This window comes from Herpailurus yagouaroundi, unplaced genomic scaffold (genome assembly GCF_014898765.1).
Source record: "Herpailurus yagouaroundi ecotype Mexico unplaced genomic scaffold, PumYag 29, whole genome shotgun sequence".
NCBI lineage: Eukaryota > Metazoa > Chordata > Mammalia > Carnivora > Felidae > Herpailurus > Herpailurus yagouaroundi.
Window position 1 is genome coordinate 88,409,144 of NW_024412377.1, and position 21,182 is coordinate 88,430,325.

Below are 21,182 nucleotides of genomic sequence, written 5' to 3' on the forward strand. Positions count from 1 at the left end.
AATTAATGGTAATTTTAATAATTTTGTGTTTAATATACATTCATGTGGTTTAAAATCAGAATTAACACTAATGTTACTTCAGATTAGAAGTTTTAGAAATACAGTTATTTGAATGTACTTTAATATCAACACTCTTAAAAAAGATTTTTTTTAATTATGTACCTTGTTGTACTTACACATTTTAAGGTGCCAAAGAAGAGTTGCAAACTGTGAAGTAACTTCTATGAAGAGATGAAGTAAAGAATGGAAGGCAAATGACTGTATGTGTATGTGGTGAGTGCTTAACATTTGTTCTATCATTTACCACCAAGTTAATTCGTAAAGGTAAAATTGCCAGACTCTTGGCCATGAGGTATTTGTAATGTAGGCACCTATAAAAGTGATAAAGAGTCATGTGACCATTGTATGCTTTACATTATAAGCAATAGCATGTCATTTTGTTTAAAGCTCACATGTCACCTTTCAGGGCCTACCTTTGCAAGTCTTTTTTACAATTAATCCATTTCAGGGGAAGTTATGTGTGTCATCTGTACTGTAGCTATAAAAAGATAAAACATTTTTAATGCTATTGGAATTTGTATCTTACTACTTTTTATATTTTTCTGAACTTCTATGTTCAATTATGTTTGTGTTGAAAGCATTCTGGCTGAAGAACAAATACTACACAGTTGAATAATCTTGAGGGGTAGATTAATCTATAGCCTCTCTTCATCTTAGGGTGGGTTGCTGTGGCAACCGCCCCAGCTTACTTTAAAATAATTTTTTAAAGCTCACTTCAAGAGCTACACCCAGCGTGGGCCAAGCTTAAAAGCAGGCATACCCAGTGAACAGGGTTTTGGTAGACTGCTGATTTAATGTAGGGAAGTAGTAAAGAGAGGAGGGTGGAGTAAGATGGTACACAACCTTGAACAGAAATTAGAAATTAGCTTTCTTCAGATTCAAGACCTCAGGATTATGTTCTCTGGAACTTCTGTGGCACTTAATGAAATAGATTGCTAAACAATTCTTTTTTGGGGGGAACGAGTTACTATATATTTACATATATAATAAAACACAATAGTGATTTCATGAAGGAAATATCCGACGATTAGGGAAAAAACCTTATTTAAATAGTACAACAATCTCAGACATCATTTTATCTTAAATTATTTGTCACCTTTTATTTAACATGATAGGCCACTACCATCCAATTGACTTACAAGGTATAAGAATTTTTTACTTACCAATCATAGAACTGGAATAGATCGAAGAATTCACTTAACTCACTTAATGAATAAGCAAACTGAAGCCCAGAAAGGACACACTCATTAGTTAGGCACAAATCTTGAACCAGAGAGTATGGGCCTCCTAACACCTAGCACAAGCTCCTCCCTACACCAAAAAAAACCACTATGATACTAGCCAAGTACCATTAGGTGTCAAAGATCAGGGTGATTTTAGTAAAAAACAAACAAAAAACAAACAAAAAACCCGCAGAGTATTAAAGAAGAATACAAAGCACATTTTGGATTAACCACTTTATGGATTACCAATGAATAATTTTAAATCTCTGTGACTTTCCATTGTATATTTCTGCACAACCTCTTTTGTTCTGCTTCAACTATAAAGGCTCATGGGAAGGAAACTAATGCTAATATTAACTTAGGTCACACATAATTAAGAAGCTAAATCTGCTGAGGGGAATATCTTATATTTTAAAAGGCCAACTGTGATACATTCCAGATCCAAATTATTTCCAAATTATCCACAGTGAGGGGTTATACGTATTTTTCAATGCTTGTACTACCATTGATAATGATGGGTTTATTATAATGTTTATTATTAAATAATTTCTTAGGATGTTAAAAGGTAAAATAGTTTCTTTTTGAAGGAAAACCATCAAAATCTGAAGGGCACTGTGGTAAATACAAATAATCTATAATCCATCAAAAATAGTATGGTTGAAAGTCATGTATCACCTATGTCCATTTGCTCATGTAAAATAGGCTGTGGCAATTCATTGCATTAATTTCAGGCCTTATGAAAATACACTTAGATGTTCCTACAAATGTTTTGCTTTGTCAACGCATTTGTGAATCTGGAAAAAATTAAATTAATTTCATTTTTACCACCATATATAGACATATCTTATTATTCTAAATGACTATGCCCTTTAAATTTTGGGATTCTTTTTTTAGAAATTGTACCTTAAATAAAAACCTGATATAGATTATCTCTGCCATATTATTAAAATGAATTCATGATAGTAGTATGAAAAACAAACAGGCAAATAAATATACTGTAGATAATAATCTGCAAGAAATAATACTATTTCAGATGGCTTTTGCTTTGTAACAGTATGCCATGCTTTCCTATAATAAAAGCAAGAGACTCATCTTAGCTGTGCTGATAGTCACAATGCTGATGAGCCAGAAGCCTGAAGATTGTTCAGATCTGGTTGTACTTGCCTGTAAAATCAGCCTTCTCCTTTCAAGTGAAGCCTTGGGGCAGACACCTGAATGTTGAGCCTGCTCTTCTGAGAAAAGCTACTCACATCAAATAGCCCCTACAATGAAGCAGGAGGCTTTTTGAATCACACTGTCCTCATGCATTAAAATAGTCTAGAGGCATAGTGCAGAACTTAACAGGAAATGCAACTAGTCATTGGGTTAAACACATAGTGCTAAAAGGAATTTTTTAAAGTGAGGAATTATCTTTAATTAGTTACAGTATACTCCTATTGTCTACCTCTGTATGTTGTGTTATTTCCCCAATTTCTTTTCTTCCTTTCACATTAAAAATTTTTAATTTGGTTTAAACATTTTATATGATCTCTATAGTTCTACTGGCATGCAATCTTGTATTTTCATGGTTTGTGTACTAGTTGGTGTATTTTGATTTTTTGGGGTGTGGTGTAATTGGCTAGAAGGGAAGTGCCCAACCCCTAGTAGCCTTTCCTAAATCTTGAATATTAACCTTTTTTTTCCTTTTTGTGTTTTTTTTTTTTGTTTTTTTTTTTGGGTTTTGTTGTTGTTGTTGTTGTTGTTGTTTTTTTGGTAAGGTCAAGTGTTTACTGTGCTTCAACCTTAACATAAGTATCTTCCTTATCAGTCTCTATTTCTGCTTCCTGTGCAGCTGAAACTCTTCAGGATAAGTGAAGTCATCAGCTATCGGGATAGGGAAGCCTAATGCATTTGGGAAGTTGGTTTGGTTCACATGCTAATGCTCTGGATAAAATCCAGTAAGGTGTGGAAGAGATAGAAGTAGGCGTTGGGAGGGGGGAAATCTCCGAGGAAGCTGCCGCCTCGGTAAATATTTCCAAACTGATTAGAAAGTTCATGGCCCCGCGATGAAGTCGAGATTTCAAATACTGGTAATTATTTTATTATTTTGTACATTACTAACACATGAGAAGTATTTCGGCACGCTTTTTAGCCCTCCAGCCTTTCAGGGCCGAAAACCGCCTATTCTGGGCGTGCAGGAAAAGCGCGCTGGAATCGAGTGCTGCAGACATCCTGGACGGTGGCTTCTACGCGTGAGTTACAGAGGAGCGCTCGGACCGGTGGAAGAAAGAAGTGGTTAACACGTCTCCAAACCGGGGAAAAGTCACGAGAGCAACTATTAGGGTCGCGCTCCTATTGGTCAGAGGAAAGATTCCGACTTTAGAAGGACTTTCCTGCTGGCTGGCTCGCAGAGTCCCCGGGGAGCGAGCGCGCGGCAGCCGGAGATGGTTCTCCGAGCGTTCTCAGCGGCAGCGTGGGGAGAGCGGGGAGCCGCCGCTCGCGATGTTGTCTTCATTTCGTGCAATAAAGAATTGTCATTAGGTTTGCGTATGGCATGTGCCATTACCCCACCGTAAAACTAAAATTAGCAAAATGTCAGGAATGGAAAGATTGATTCACCAAGATGCAATTATCATTTAAAAGTGCTTGATTGAGGTACTGATGTTCAGTGATTTATTCTGCATACCATATACATAATTAAAGTAGTGTAGTGGAGTAATTTATCAATCTAGTTGAGACTGGAGGGGTGAGGAGGGAACTGCTGTATGTTTGTTTTATTAAAATGCTCCGAGGTCTAGTCCCGCCCCCCTTTTGAGAGAGTGAAACTGATGATTTCTCTAGCTCGCGAGGAGAGAGTCAACGGTTTGGGATTGTGAGGGAGAGAGAGACGGAGAGGAAAAGGCAGCGCGAGGCAAAGGCAAGGGCAAGGACAAAATAAAGGGGAAAAAAGAAGCAAGAAGCACTTCTTAGGACGTGCTGCTTAGAACCCGAAGCCCGTCTGTCCCGTTTTCCCTGCCACCCCCGTCCCCTCCCAATATCCTTCCACCCCTCCCCTCCGCGCCCCCCCCCCCCCGCCTTTTTTACGCGATGTTTCAAAGGCTGCGAGCGGCTCTCCTTTTCCCATTCGTCTTCTGTCACTTCCTTCCTGGACGCAGTTTTCTGGACGAGTCTGGTTACTTTTAATCCGGCCGGCTGCTGAGAGCTACTTTCTCCTCCTCCTCCTCCTCCTCTTCCTCCTCCTCCTCCTCTTCCTCCTTCTTTTCCTCCTCCTCTTCCTCCACCTCCTTCTCCTCCTCCTCCTCTTCCGAGCGGCCTCGGAACGCGCGAATGCGCGACCCCGCGCGCGCCTCCCCCGCGCGCGCTCCACCCGCGCGCGCACACACTTCGTCTCCAGCTCTCTGCTCGCTCTGCTCGCAGTCACAGACACTTGAGCACACGCGTACACCCAGACATCTTCAGGCTGCTATTGGATTGACTTTGAAGGTTCTGTGTGGGTCGCCGTGGCTGCATGTTTGAATCAGGTGGAGAAACACTTCAAGGCTGGACGAAGTAAAGATTATTGTTATTTTTTTTTTTTCTCTCTCTCTCTCTCTTAAGAAAGGAAAATATCCCAAGGACTAATCTGATCGGGGCTTCCTTCATGTAAGTACCCCTGACATTTCTCGAGGAAATAGAAATAGCCTGGGTATTGTCTCTCAAATCTGCATCAGTATATTCCACGGCACTGAGTCTGTTCCTCTTTGAAGGCTGAAGTTGAGGCTTGTTGTGCATTCTCTTTTTTAGATTATGTGATTTCCTTGTCTGTTGCTAAAAGTAACTTTTTAGATAGTCTTATCCGTTTGCCATCAGTTATTGAAATCACTCCTGACTCGTTCTTGTCACACCAGTGTGTTTAAAGTTTCATGAAGTTAGTTCACGTCATTAGCATGTTTGATATGGTGGAGCGTGTGGAGCCTGGTGGATTTTAATATTTCACAGAATGTTCTGTGACCTTGAAGTACATACCTTAAGATTTAGCCGCTAGTTTACTGTGGAAAGATGCTCCTGTGGGTCCCCCCCAAAGACTGATTTGCTTTGGGTTATGCTTCTGAGCCACTAATTCTTGGGATTAGTTTCAGCTAAAGCATGGCTGTCTGTCAGAGTATACCTTTGTGCATCTCCTTCTCTTACCAAAGTGCTGGCTTAATAGAGGGCTTCTCAGTTGGTGTGGACAAAAAGTAATACCCTGGCCATGGTAGTCTATACATTTCATAATTTGTATTGGGGTTTCAAGTATATGCATTGCTGTTCAGGTCAAGCCAAATGCATAGCTATTTAAAAAAGAAACAAGGTTAAGTCACTTTAATTGCCTTCTGTCTGGACTTTGGATGAAAGTTACCAAACTCAGTGATAAAGTTTGGCACAAAGGCATTATATATGTAGGCATAACACATTGTTTGTTGTATTATTAAATACTATGCAAGGATTTAAATTTAATACTAATGTTATCTTCTTACCAGAATACGGCTATTAATTCTTAAAGGAAAATTTACATCTGAAACATTTCTGACTATTCTAGGTCCAGTGGGTACCATGTTTTGGAAAAAGCTCTTTTCTTCACATTGTAGGAATGTGTGTCTTTTGTATAAAATACCTTTATATGTAAATGCTGACAGTATAATAGGTAGAATCAGGCTCTCTGCCAGTTCTTTAACTGGTCCTCAGTAGAGAATTGCTTTGACATAAAGTGCATTTTACTATTGTGAATCTGATACTAACTCTAATAGTCACTGTCTTGTGAAATGGTTAGTGACTGCATATATTTTCTAAGTGCTGTAAAGGGAACTCCAGCCACCTCATTATACCAGTCAAAAAAAAGTGACCAGCCTCTTTTTCACTGGCACCTTGCAGTGGAATTGTGGTTGCAGAGTAAAGATGTTTATGTAGGGTATAATAACTCCAATCCCTAGAGACTTGGAAGGACATGGAAATGTGACCACCTGTGAACCCCGCTTAACCTCTGTATTGCATACTAAGTTTAGCTTTAAATAGATTAACAATCTCCATTTCTCCAATTTGAAAGTAAAACATCGTATTTAATTTTTAAAATAATACCAGTTTGGGCTAGTCTTTGAAAATGTTCAGCTTATACCAATAAGACACAAGCAGTATTTTTGTTTTTCCATCAGTTTCAATTAAATATAATGCAATTAATAAACCATATTATTGTCTCCCAGTGTATGCATAAAATTATTAAGTTAAAAGAAGTAATTATAAAGCAAGGGGATTCAGAAACTGACAGGTAAAATGAGATATGCCTATCTAATATACTATCTCAAGAGGAAAAATATCTTTAAATCAAAAATCTCAATCTATTTGTAGGAAAGTACATTTGGCTGTATAGCAGACTACAAACTCAATTCGGAAAGTTTTCATCAAAGCACACTTTAAACTCAATATTTAAAATATGGTTCCCCAGTCACGTTAAGGAGACAATAGTTGGCAGTTATCTTTAAGTTTTACTAAACTTTATAAAAATCTATTGTTATTTGCTACTGTAGTTCACAAAGCTTTGGCATATATGTGACATATTTTCCAGACTTCTTACTAAAGACAGTATTTTCCTTCACTCATTAATTATGCTATTTACATTCTGATTGCTGTGTATCACATCAAAGACAATATTAAAGACCTAACTTTTAATAAATATTCATTTGTTTCTTTGGTTTAAATAAGAAATAAATACCTTATAATAAAAAGTCAATTTTCCACCTTTTGTGAGCTGTTCATACTTTAAAAGTATGCAATCACATATAATGTTAACTTTTCAGACCAGGAACACATAACATTAAATACATGAAATTTAAATAACAAGGACTCTACTGTACCTTGCTTCTTTTCATATATATATATATATATATATATATATATATATATATATAAAACTCAGTTTTTTAAATTTGGTGGAAATGGTTTATTCCAATAGTGAAAAAGACTGTCTAATGATTCAAAGTTGAATCGTGAAAAAGCATCATGTTTTATATTTTTCAGATTTCTGTGTATTTCTTCCCTGGCCCTCACTCTTACACCGAATCAATAAATTGAATAACACTACAACCATATCTTTGTAATAAATGACCTATTGTATTCAATTTATATTATAAAAAGCTGAGCTAAATAACTCCTTGGCATATGTTAACATTATATTTCAAAACTTTCTTCTGTTTATTGTAGTATGTTTCGTGGTTTTATTTCCCAACACTACGTGCGGTATATTTTGAGTCTATGAAATCTCAGAAAGTGACAAAAATAGGGAAATATCTGTGCAGAAACACTTGTGCTACATAATAACAAAAAAAATAGTTATTAAACAGAGAACCCTGGCTTCACGGACAACATGGGAGAATTTCATGTGTAATTAGGGGTTACAGAGTGGACTTTAAAGAGATTATTGCTAAAGTTCTACTTGTTTCAAAAGCACATCCTCAGAGAACACACCAGGCAGATTAATATCTAAAATTTAGAAAAATGCACATATTCATTTTATGACTATAGTGATTGCCTGGGCACAATGAAAATATTTAATCACTGATGTTCACTCTGTGTGCTGCCTGTGGAAGGATAGGTGATTAAGATCCCCGACCTCAGCACTGTACCTTAATCTCATGGGCGCGTGGACTGCCCTGCACTCAGTAAAGCCTGACTGTTCACCGAGATCTGTCATCTTTAGGAAATCAAACCAGATTACAGAGGCGATTCACAAAACCAGGAGCAACAACAGAATCTGTGCACCTTACAAAAGGCGGATTACGCAGTTCACATGTTATTTTGATAGGTCAAAGATAAAAGCTGATTGTTGAGGAATAGCAAGACACTCCAATTTCCAATGATTGCTAGATAAGTATACCACAACCCTGTTGCTTCACCATTATGAACAACGATTCAAACAATAGAAAACTCAGTTTTCAAATGACAGGCTTACAGTGGTGAAATAAGAGAAAACATCCTTCACTTATATACCTTCATTGCTTAAATTTTAAGTTCCGTCACTTCTTTATGAACAGACATCAAGTTGTGGCTGCTTATGTGAAGCAGTTATCATAAGACTTAATTGCAGTAGACATTTTCAGAGGCGTTGTAGAGAGCACAAAACAGAATTTGCCAGAAATAAAACATACACTCATGGTATTGAATAACTGAGCAGAAAATGCATAGTAGTCAATAGCCACTATGTTATTCTGTTACCAAATATATTCCTCATAAAAATGTGTAATTACATAGTTATGAATCAATACATTTGAAATATATCTTGATAGGTGTTTATTGGTCAAATTACATGTATTTCATGAATGTTATATACAGATTATTCTTTACAACAAAATACGATGTTTTGAGAGTTTATTTCAGAGAATAAAGTTTTGGTTTACATAATAACATTTTGAAAACCCCAACTTCTTACACATCCACTCTACAGTAATTTCTTGCTTCTTTAAAAATTGAAGTCCTTTTTTACCCAACTGATGCCTCCTAGTGTTTCACACAATAAAACACTAATGAGTCACCCATAAATGTAAACATTGCATTTTCATTGCCTACATTTTCTGTGATACATAAAATTAATATTTATGTGTTTAATTTTCTGTGCATTATTATAAGATAAGAAGTTCTATTGAATGAGATGTTTCATCTGAGTGGATTTGTGGCACACACTTGCAGCTTTTCTTTGACCATAACAATATCTTACTAAGTTTTAATAAGTTTATTATCTTCAGTTCCAGTTTATATATTCACTGTTTATATTCACTCTTATTCCAAGTGAAAAACATAGGCAGAATAGCAAAGCTTCCATTTTCTAGGCCTGGAAACTGGAGAGCTGAGTTTATCGGGGAATGCCTGGTGAACAGATTGCAAAGGGACTGACCATTTTATTTAAACATGAAATACTTGAAAAGATATAAAATTTTGCCTACTTGTGTCTTTATACTTGCAAATTTCTGTGTGCAATGGAATAAAGAAAAAGAGCGTTTAGAAAAAATAAAAGTAAAGATAAATGCACAGATTTTCCACAAATACGGAGTATATCACTTTATTAGAAAATAACCAAAAAACTTGCCTGGGGAGTGTAGTATTCTACATAATAGAAGGAAGGCTTGTTAGAACATAACTTCTCATGATCAGCAGATTGTCTTAATGAGGTCGAAGTTAGTGGATACCAACTTTGGTGTGAGTTTTCTGTCATTATGATGAGTATAGACTTTTGATACTCTTACACTCCTGAGATTTCAAACAGCTTTCTGATTGTACTTACTAAGATGAATACATTAGTTTCTGAATATTTTTTCTTTAAAATATTTATGAAAGGGAGGGGGCATTCCCCAAATGGGTCTAAAATTCAAAGGATACACTCAAAAACCTGTAACATTTATGGGCCTCTTCCTGAGTTGTCATACAACATACATGTGCACAAAAACATTGGCAGATTTCTTCCCCTGACACTTACAAGTGTTTTGAGCATCCAGATGTAGATACTAGAGTGAACATAGTTCATTTCTGTTACCTATGTATGTGTCATTAGTTCTCGTGATTCAAAACACATAGCATTTTAACAATATTTGACTCTCATTTAAGATTTTCTAATTTGGTCAATAATACAGTGCTATTACAATTCTGTGCATGTTGGACACATTTCAAAGAATGTAAGGGGGTGTGTTCCTTTCGTTTAAGGAAGCAAACATGTAGAAAGGGGTGGACTTTTCCCACAAGAGCCAGACTTCTTCCCTTGGAGAATTGAAGCAAATATGCAGTGTGTAAGTGAATAACAGCATGAGAAAGAAAATAATTTCTAATGGTTTGCTATAGTTACTGAGCAAAGAAACTGTCAGATTTTTTTAAAGCAGTTCTTATTGATAAACCTTTCTCACACTGAATGCTGAAAAAAGGCTATGAAAGTTTTGTAATTTTAACACTAAATAACTTCTGTAAAGTGCACTAGAATCAATTTTGCTCAAAACAAGAATTCAGTAGTACCTATTGTACAGATATATTGAGGCATAAAGAAATAACGGGAGCTAGAAGTACCTACCCCTCTCAAGAACAAGTAGTTAACATCAGAGTTCTTATGTTAGTTGTTTTTGTCTGTGTAAGAAAAATAATTAAAATTCTACAACAAAGAATACTGTTGTAAAAATAAGAGATAATATCTCTTATCTCTTATTTCTTTGATATTATTTTAACATTAACTGCAAAAAGGGAAGTCATGTTACTTTTAAGCATGGAAATTATATACCCTTTATATAAATTCGTGTTTTGGTTTCAGATGATAATATCAATAACATTCATTTGTCATCACCATAATGCATTTTTTGTACGATGTCACATTGTCATTATATTACTGAAGTTAAATCTCTGTATTTATTTTTACAGTATAGCCAATGTAAACAAAATTCAAAGTACACATGAAGAGAATCTTTTGAGGACATTATAAAGAAAATTGGTGATATTACAAGCAATAAAAACAGTAAACCTATTACAGGCAGATTTTTGCAGGAATCATTACTCTTTAATAATGCAGACGTTATAGAAACTTTATTAATTCTTAATGCGGTAAATTTTAAATGAATGGAGCAATGTTGTTCATCCTGCAAGTGGTTGCGATTCATGTAGAATGACAGTGCAAATCTTCTCGTAATGATTTAAATCAAGTACCTTAAACTTGTTTTTAGAGAAGCTGTAGAAACTGATCTCGGAGGCAGTCCCTGGTGAGAACCTGCTTTTTCCAAAAAACATCCTGAGCGTAGTCTGGTTTTCCTCTTGTATCTTGTTGTCATAGATAAGATGTACATGAAGAATTCATAAAAATTGTTCTCAGATACTATGGATCTCTAGCATACCGGATTTAAAAAGCGATGGATATGGTCTCATTCTATCAGTAAGAAGTGTTTTTTAAAACAGCTAACAACTCCCTCTCTTTTTTTTCCCACACATCTGTGATTCTTTTAGCAAGTTAACAATGATAGCAAGAGAATGCATCTTTCTCCGAACCCCAAAGATAGGCAGCTTGGGCTTAGATATGCTTATTTATCTGCAAAATTAGAAAGTCGACTTACTAATGTAAATAAGTAGGGACAAACAGGAAAATTAGTCTACTATTTAATGGAGTAAACATGACTTTTTAGCCTCCTAATTAATTGTTGACCATGCATAAGGTGTGCAACCAAGGTTTATTATGGAAGGCTGGTATTATTGCTTAATGTAACATGAAGCATTGGGATTTCTTTAAAGTAATTTTGAAGATGTGATTATTTAGCAGAAATATTCACCAGAGCATTTTATTTTTAGAAATCATGGTCACACAAGGAAGCCTTTATAGGACCGACTACCTAATTGCAGTAAAAAATCTCTTTAATGAATGAACGCACACACACACACACACGGAGAAGAACACAAATTTTAAGAAAATAATGGCCCTATATTTTTCAATTATTTTGCCACATTCTTTATATCTGAACAGAATGTATGTCTAAGCAGATGTTTTAGGTTATATCCTTCATGTAGGTGAGTCTGTAAATGTACCATTTAACTTAAATGGCTTTGTGGGAAGGTAGTTTGAGGAGTTTAAAAAGGAAAAAAAAAAACAAACCTCCAGTTACTATAGTTTCAGCTCTTTCTTTTTAAAAACAGTAATTACACTCAGGATAAGGAAAGAAAAATAAACTCTTTTAATTCTTTGTAACATCCCCAGTTTCTGAGGCAGAGCCCTGGTGTATTTTTATTTCTGAATATGCAGGCAGGTACTGGCAGCAGAGATACAAAATGAAAACTTCCTGGCTACAGACCAGATACAGTGCACAGTGCCACATCATAAACTTCCCCTCTTCTGTCTCGGAGTGATTTCAGCCCGAAGTAATGTCCTTTTTTCCCCTTGCGTAGGCTAAGGAGCAGAGGGCCTTCTTCCTGGGCAATCGCTTTGGGAAAGGAAAAGCATAATGTTTCCCCTCTTTAACTTGAAAATTCTGCCTCTTAAATCACTAAGACATTAACTGCAAAGTGGATTCAGTATGTTTCCTTTTTCTTCCCATATAGCAGTTTAGAATGCACAAAACAATAGGTGTAAGATAGAAAATGAGACCTCTTCCCCAATCCCCTCTTGCAGCACATGCAGGCCCAGTCAGATATCAGTATTTTTTTGTTTTGCAGAGAAAAATATAATGGTTTCTTTTCAGTAAGGCCTGTGCATTATATTCCAGATATGTTAGGTCATTTTGTGATGCAAATTAATGTTGAGTGGTTTTTTTGTACTTATCTCGGGAAATAGCAATGTTCTGCCACAATACATGGCACTACAGTAATTTTTATTGATAAACATTCACGCTTTTAATGATTACTAGGTCAAAATACAAAGTACAAAGAGAGAAAATACGGGCTTTAGTTTTCAGATTTGGTTTATGTCCTTCATTTGAAAAGTACAGTGTAAGTAATGTGCTTATTACCATACAACATAAATCAACCCCCAAATATCTGCATGAATATTCTCTGCATATGAAACTTCAGTCTGAAAACTCATACTTCTCCTTGTAAAAATAAACAGTCGTTAAAACCAGTCTTTAATCCTGGCTACATTTTCAACCAATACCAATGTGATTTTAAAAAATCTTATTAAAAAATCATTTCTAACAGCCATGGCTCCTTTCAGTTAGTAGCCTAATTCTCATTTGTGTAAAGTAGACAAATTATTGCCAGAACACATCCCTAAAACTAGCCTCCTCTTGTAGAAATGTATTAAGTGGGAGTCTTCAGTAGAAAATGTAACCATGTAAGAAAAAATTTTTCCAACTTTATTTTTAAACTAAATTATTAATTTAACAGTATACAAATAGTGCATAAATGTTAGTTTGGTCATTAAGCCACTTAACGAATTATTAATTGACTATATAACATTTACCAAGTCAGACCAACAGTTAAATGTAGTTTAATTTTATTTCTCTTTAAAGTAAAATAGATAAGAGATCATTTTAATTATCTTTAAATACCTAGAAACTATCTTTCTGTGGCTGCAAGTGTTTCCTTAAAAAGTAGCAAGAAATTATCTTAAAATGTAAAAAGTAGCTCATAAGAACATGGTGACAATGACCTATTCTTGCCAAAGGTGTTATGAGCAAAGGTCCTGTACCTGGCACACTTTCAAGGTCCCTTGGCAAGGGGAAAAGATGTTAAACTTTTTTTTGCATATAGTAATATACATAGGAGTCAGTAATTTTCTGGCATTTATTTCTTACAAATTAGGCATTCTATTTAAAAATCCACTTTCAGTCCAATTTAGGACATGGTATGAGACTTCTTTATCTCCTTAGAATTATCCCAGACCATAGGATAATTTGAATCATCACTACTTGATAAATATTGTTAGACACATTGTAAAGTTTCAGTTGTTTAATATGTGTACTGAATACAATTTTTTAAATAGAAAATGAATTATTTTGCTCTTTAAATAATAAAACTATACCTGATTAAAACGTGAATCTCTTGGAGTTAATTTTCTGATCAAAAAATTTTTAAAATTTTAAACTGCCAACCAATAAATTACCAAGTACTTTGTTAAGATATCTGATTTCTATTCACATCTGAAGAGCCTCATTAAGTTTTGGGTGGCCTTTAAATAAAGGTTCGATGGTTCAGAAAGTAGGTCTTTTCACCCTTCTTCTGTAACAGCTAAAATGTTAAAAAGTTATAAATCCAGTCCTAATTCCATCAGGATAGTCTAAGTGAAGACTAACAACCTGGCTATTTTTTTTTTAAGTGTGTCCATTTAATCATTTCTAGTATTTATCAAAAGACTACTCAGGGTCTTGTATAGGTTATAGGTAAAGGAAAAAAATTTTTGACTATCTTTTTCTTTTCTTTCACATTTGAGTTTTTCTCCCCTTACATAAACCAAAAAGAAATCTATGACATTAATATATTTGCAAAGGGCTGGGCAAGGTACTCAGTCCCATTGTTTATTTTCCTACAGCCCTTTGGTTGAAATGAATGGTCAGTGTCCCCTTTAGGACCGTTCAATCTTTCTTGAGTTAGTGTGAGCTCTATGTGATTCTTTTTTTTCCTTCTCTCATTTCATAGCTGAAAAACTTAAAGAATTCTTGACTTCACCCTTTTTTCCTTCAATTTTTTTTTGAATCCTCTCCTGAGTTCCCTTCTTACTTCAAAACATTTGGTATTGTAATAAAGTATACTTTCAACTGAATTTGACTATACATGTGAGATCATACAATGTCTTCTTACACTTGAGAGATTGATGTGGTTCATCAAGCCCAATGCCGTGTCATGAAAGAGCTCTAGACACTGATCTTGAAACAGTGAAGGCCACAGAATGGTATCTTTGTAAGGAGCCACCGACAGACTTAGAGCCAATGGATGGTGTATCCACAGCAAAAACGCACAGCATTGTGAAGTCTCAGGATGTGGTACGGTTATCGAACTAGTTGAACCAAATTATGGCTTTCCTCATATTTGTGATGTGTTGGGCCAAAACCCTAAGATGTGAGTGTGTGTGTAAAGGGAGGGGTAGATGGAGGACAGCAGAGAGAGTGAGAGACAAAAAGCATGGGAGAGTGAGGATGAACGCAGGAGAAAGAGAATATCGATTCTCTTGATTCGCAAGCCTAAAAAGTTTGAAGACCCAGTACCATATTCATATCATTTGTTTAATTTTACACATCTGAGCACTTAGGTAAACGGGTCCTTAAGCAATAGAGAGTAATGGTTAAGAGAAAAAAACCAAACTGAGTTAAAAATCCAGCCTCCCATTTACTTGTTAGTGGCTTTAGGCAGGTTATTTAACCACCAAAAATCCTCATTTGCAGCGTCTGTAAAATGGGGATAATAATACCACCCACTTCTTAGAGTTGTAAGAATTAAACAGGATGTTACATATAAAAGCACAATGTTAGCGATCAGTAATTAGTGAATTATCATAGCGCTACACTATATTTTAATCATTTTATTTTCCTCCCAATGATGAGCACTTAGAAATGCTTAATGGGATCATTATTTTGAACTTTTTTTTTTCAAGAATACTTTCATACCACTATAATTGGGTCACTTTGAGGGCAAAGCACATTCCAGTGCTTTGTTAGGTCAATGCTAATAATGACTGCTAAGAACAATATATTTTTTCTCCAAGAAATTCAGAACCCTTCACAGTTCACAGATATTTATGTTCAATAAATACCATATTATTTTTAGAACCAGAAATGGGACCAAAGAAACAAAATAATTCATCTGTGAGTTTTAAGTCACTTATTGAAAGTTCTGAATTCCAGATAGATCATGGCTTAGTTTTGATAGAAGTTCAGTTTGGAGGAAGTGTTTGTTAGGTGGTTTTAATTGAAAAGATGCTCTTACCAAGAATTCTAAACTTTTTTTTTTCTTAGCATTATTAGTATTATCCACTTTTGGAGGATACATTAGTATTCTTTACTTTTTTATTAACCATTTTGATTGCATGTGGAGATAGAATTAATTTATGAGGGTCATTTTACTCATCTTTCTATTCCTTCACAGTGACTCTTGCCTATGATAGGTGTTCTGTAGACATTTGTTGAATAAATTAATGAATTGTCTTTATTTGTAAAAACAAAATGCATTCTTTATCTGAATAGTTAAAAAATTTTAAGTAAATGATATTCCTACCATGCTTTTTTGTTCCAGATTTAAGGGATCACTTATTTTAATTACAGTTTGTCAACTTTGAGATGATGAACAAATGAACTTTTCGTAATTTGGGTAATTTTCTACATGTGAGAAGAAATATAAAGTAGTAGAGAAATGCAGAATTTTACCTGAGGATTACACCTTTTGATAACACAAGTAAACAGATTTCGGTTGGATGTGGATGAAAATGGAAATGTTTCTGGTCTCAGAGTCTGTCTACCACCTTTTTGTTTCGCTTTTGTATTCACTTAATTTCTCAAAGAAATTCATATTTTGGATGACAGGTAATGTTGATGAGGCCTGCCCACTTAGGGAGCCTGTGGAGTTGCAACCACTTGGAATTATTTTCACGCTCTTGAATAATGCCCCTCTAGTGTGGACCTTGCATTTCAGCTTTCTTTTCTAGCCCTGTTATGATGTAGGGCTAAAGAGGGCTCAGTGCAAGGAATACTTACAGAGTGGACTTCCCTATGGTAAAACAGCATGGACAGCTCCCAACACTGCAATCAAGGATGCCTCTAAAAGCTTTAATTTAAAAATAATAATAATAATAATAAGTCTGCATGAAGATGATGGAGCCCTCTAAGGCACATGGGCTTAGAGAATTATTCCCATCTGCAACCCCCTCCCCCTGCTTAGTAGCCCTTTCCAGGGTTATGATTACTGGAAAAAGGCTGTTAATCACCAGATTTTTTTTTTTTTTTTGACTGCAGCTGCTTCAGTCAGACTACTAATCTATTAACTTCGTCTCCAGTTTAAAATGTGCATTGTATACTGTATAGAATAAATTTTCATTGTAATCAGAGCATCCAAGAGAACTTCCTGATATGATTTATAGAAGCACATTTGTTTTTATGGATGGACCTCTAGTGCCATTGAACCGACTGTTTAAACAATACCTTGGTTGGTCAGCATAAAATAAAATATTATAGCACTAGTGAGTATCAGCAGCATTTACAGTAGTCACATTTGCAGAAATTTGAATTGTGGCATCTCTAGCACTTGGCAGTGTAATTCCCACATAATTCAAAACTTAACCTAGATATTTAAAATTTGACTTCAACCTGAAAGTGTTTTTAGAAGTTTAACATTCTTGTACCAGACTGTGGTAGAGTGGTTTGGCCTCTTTTTCTACCCTAATGCTTATTACATTTGCCATAATTTGAAGAAATAATCTAAAACCTGAGTCAATATTTAGTGCTAAAAAAGGACAAAACAGCTCTAACATACAAAAGACCCTTTCGAAACACATTCTTCTATGTAAAATTGACAAGCTACAAGAGGTGGTTGGATGAAGTTCATCATGTTGGAAAGAATGTTTCAATTAAAGTTGAGCACTTTCTCTTCCAGGTCTTTTTTTCTCCGTTTTTTATTTGCTGTGCCAAGGTATCCATGTGCGTTTTTCCACTGTCATCTGGCTCATTCCCAGCAGATGCACACAATCTGTTCTGCTGTCACTAACAGGGTTCGGTTTATGAAAAGAATGTGTCAGAACATGCCACTATAGTCACTTTTACAGGTTTTTTTAAGAGTAACTGAGAATATATGCATTGCCCTAGTTTTATTGTACTCAGCCTTTAAGAGATTTCTAAGAAACTTTTATAATACTCATAGACCTTAAAAGCTTTCTTCCAAACATATTTTGATCACGTATTTACTTTTTCTTAAAAATAAAATTTCTGAAGTTCAGAAACATCTTTAATGATGAACTGAATGTATTGTATTTAAATTAAAGAGTAGATTTTTTTTTGGAATGTATAAAATAAAACAAATATTTTTACAAAAAATCAAATTTCCAATTACCAAATTTATTTCATAAATTATTACATACGTACCTTATACTAAAAGCAAACCTACTTCCCTACTCTAATCAAGCTTTATTTTAAAAATGTTGTGATACATTATTTAGGGTATGGTCATAAATACCAATTATTTGACTCGATAGATAATCCTCGTTTTCGTAAGTCTTTGAAATCATTAAATTATACCAAAGGAGTTAAACTATCAAATAATTCTTATTCTGTACAGAGACACATTAAACTGTAGTATCTCAACATAATGTGACATTTTTGTTTCGTAGATGTTCACATCATTCTAAAAGCATGGTAGGTAAATATTTCCAAACTTAATTTTTATTTATTAAGGCGTCTCTATTCCTATTAATGATTCTAAATAAAAATTCATTTTTTTATTGTCTTCATAGAAAGCCATCTCTCTGCTTTTATGCAAATAAAAAAAAATCTGAGCAATGGAAACCTGCATTCATTCCTGATATAAGGAGCTTAGTAAGTTAGCAGAATTTGAAATTTTAGGTATATATGTGTAGTAAGTACATATTGCATATATATGTACATGCAGGTACATAATGGACACATTTACTTTTTGTATACAGATCATGGTATTTAAATATCTCACAGAATAATATTTTAAAAATGAACTTAAATGATAGTTTTAGATTTTTTAAATAATTTTTGATATGAAAAGCAACTCAAAGTTCAGTAGAATTAAACATTTTTTAATCAAAGTTATAATGCACTTGAGCTACAGATCAAAATACAGAAGCTATATTAATGAATGATCACTTATACAAATTAAGCATTAATCATATGTATTTATATAGGAAAACTAGTTCTTAGATTTCTGCATGCATAAAGAAAATTTATGAAATACATTTTAAGACATACTTTCTGTCAGAAAATCTTCTGAGTATGAAACTGATACATTGTCACATGGACAACTCAAGCAATATAAATTAAGAGACTTTTTTGCAAACACTTTACACATTTAGCAAGAAAATAATTTACTTGGAACTCATTGGCTCTCTTGTCACATCCTCTTGATTAATTGCTAAATAAATTGTCTTTCTAGAGTTGTATTAAATGATTGTTCTAGAAAATTTTCATAAACCTAAAGAAAGAAGAATCTTTGTTCATTATATTTCAAATATAGCGATGTATACATATGTATCATAAGTTGGTTTTGTAATGTTTTTGAAATGTGAACAGGGCACACATATTTAAGATGAGTGATAAAGGACAGTTCTGCAGTTCCTGCCAACATTTTAATTTATCCACGACTTTATGTGTCAGATAACTTTACTTTTTACCTAGTCTAGGTACTTGAATGGTTTTGTTTTGGTAATTCTGAATATTTGCCCTTGGGATAAAAATGCTGCTTGACCCCAAGAATCACAGGTGGTGAACTAAAAGAATGTTTGGCCAATTCCCAAGGGGTGTCAGAGCCTCTTCTCTTCCCAGAGCCATCAGCAGTGGGGCTGGGGAAGAATTGCTGTTGTGTATTACAAAATGGTAGACTTGGCCTTGCTGATAACTATCTAGTGGTATTAGGAAAAAAGTCACAGTGATTAGAAAACGACCAGAATCTTTTCTTTTGCTACAATTTGATTGTATGTAAGATTTTTTTGAAACAAAACTCCATGGGCAAACTTAATTCTACTCATCCTGAATGACTAATCTTTAAAATCCTCTGTTTATTGCTCAAAGTGTAAATATAATCCTGAATTTCATTAGGAATGAAAAAACCTTGCTCCTCTGAGTGAGAGTCACAGAACTTAAAGACTATTTGGAAATACCGTTTGCCTTGTGAAATACTTTAAAATACCAAATCTTCTAAAAAGGTAGGCTCTTTGACTTAATGATGACTTATAAAGAAATCTGGGGGTGCCTGGCTGCTCAGTCAATAGAGCATGTGACTCTTGTTCTCAGGGTTGTGGGTTCTAGCCCCATCTTGGGTGTAGAGATTACTTAAAAATAAAATCTTAAAAAAGAAAAACAAACAAAAAAAAAAAAACAAAAGAACCTGATTTTTTCCCCTGATTTTATTTTTAAAAATTAAGAGAAAAAATGGTTTTGAAACTTAAAATGTCCCTAGTTCTCTAGGACATGAACTATGGGGCCAATTTATCTCAACAAAAATTTTTTTTTCTTAATTTTACCAGTTGCCTCAATTTCTGACATGGGTGCGACCCTCCTTTGTGGTAGGGAGGTAATGCTTTCTTTGCATTTGCTTAGTCATAGGTCTTTTTGGAGCAAAGACAGATTATTTTTGTGAAGTTGTCCCCAAAATATGTATTATTCATAGACTAAGAAACCCATCAAAGAGTTTCACTGCACGGGTAATGATAGGTTGGACTGCAGTGACCAGAAGGCTCTCCACTCTGCTTTCTTTAGGGAATTTAAAGACAGTTGTATCCTTTTTCCATCTGCATCAACATATGTTGACCAGTTGGTTTTCAATTCCTGCTGGCTTGGTGGTTGGAAGTAAGACTGATCTTCTATAAATATAATTGATACTTTCAACTATGACTTAGGAATTCCACTTTTAGCCACATCACTACTAAAGGTATCACTAATACTTCTAATAACTTTTATGATATGTGTAAAAAGCTGTATTATTAATTTGAAAGTAATATTAATGACAACTATTTGTAGGGAGTAATGATCACGGCTAACATGTTTTCAGAGTTTATTGTATATTTGGGCACTGTGCTAAGGGCTTGAGGCTTTAGATACATTAACTCATTTATGAGATAGGCGCTGTTACTATCCTCATTTTATAGGTGAAGAAACTGAGGAAAAAAAAAAAACGAAAAACTAAGCAGCTTGACTCAAGTTACCACTTTGTTAATGGCAGAGCTAGAACCTCCCCCATATAGTTAGCCTCCAGAGTCCACTCTTTTACCTACTAAGCCAAAATGTCGCATACATGATCTCAGCAGTTAGATAAGAAAAAGAAAATGACTCAACTATGGAAAGCTAATTTTGCATGGCATCTTGGGGGAAAGGTTTCAGTAATCCTAGAATGAAATGTTCATAAACTATGGTTATATGACATGTTAGTACTGTTTTTAAAAAGAAGTGAATTAATTATCGGTCTGTGGTATAGTTTTGTATTGTTAACCTGGAAGAGAAAAAAAATGTACTTTATCAACCATTTGATAGATCTTCTTTTGACAAACATTGTCTTACTCCTGTTTGTGAAAATCTATTTTTCCAGTTACAATAATAGTTTTCAATTGTAATGTGGATATCTAATTTCACATTATCAACCTCCAGTTTGCTTCTCACTTTTTAAGCTGTTTTAATTTTTAATCTTTACTTTCAGGAACCATAGTAATTTGTATAGTTTTAATTTAAGAATGTGAGGTGTATGACAGAGTCTATAAATGGATTTTAAATGGATTTTAGGAGTTATCCAGCTAATTAGTGCAGA

At 34.6% G+C, this 21,182-nt stretch overlaps 1 protein-coding gene and 1 long non-coding RNA gene across 18 annotated transcripts in view; one reads left to right on the top strand and one right to left on the bottom strand.

Moving 5' to 3' along the window:
• The window catches only part of MEF2C (myocyte enhancer factor 2C), a 171,686-nt gene that overhangs the window by 15,131 nt on the left and 135,373 nt on the right, over positions 1 to 21,182 (top strand). For 13 of the 17 annotated variants that reach the window (XM_040448928.1, XM_040449024.1, XM_040449047.1 and 10 more), the window contains exon 1: positions 4,486 to 4,904. The gene's annotated coding sequence lies outside the window, so the exon portion shown is untranslated. Of the gene's footprint in view, positions 1 to 186; positions 274 to 4,485; positions 4,905 to 21,182 lie in introns of those variants that run through there. The other 4 variants (XM_040448925.1, XM_040448937.1, XM_040448992.1 and 1 more) reach the window with 2 other exon arrangements.
• LOC121013450 (uncharacterized) lies at positions 3,335 to 4,486 on the bottom strand. The gene is made up of 2 exons (XR_005782717.1): positions 4,347 to 4,486; positions 3,335 to 3,771 (listed from the first exon to the last, which is right to left on the bottom strand). It is a non-coding gene; the product is annotated as an uncharacterized LOC121013450 (long non-coding RNA).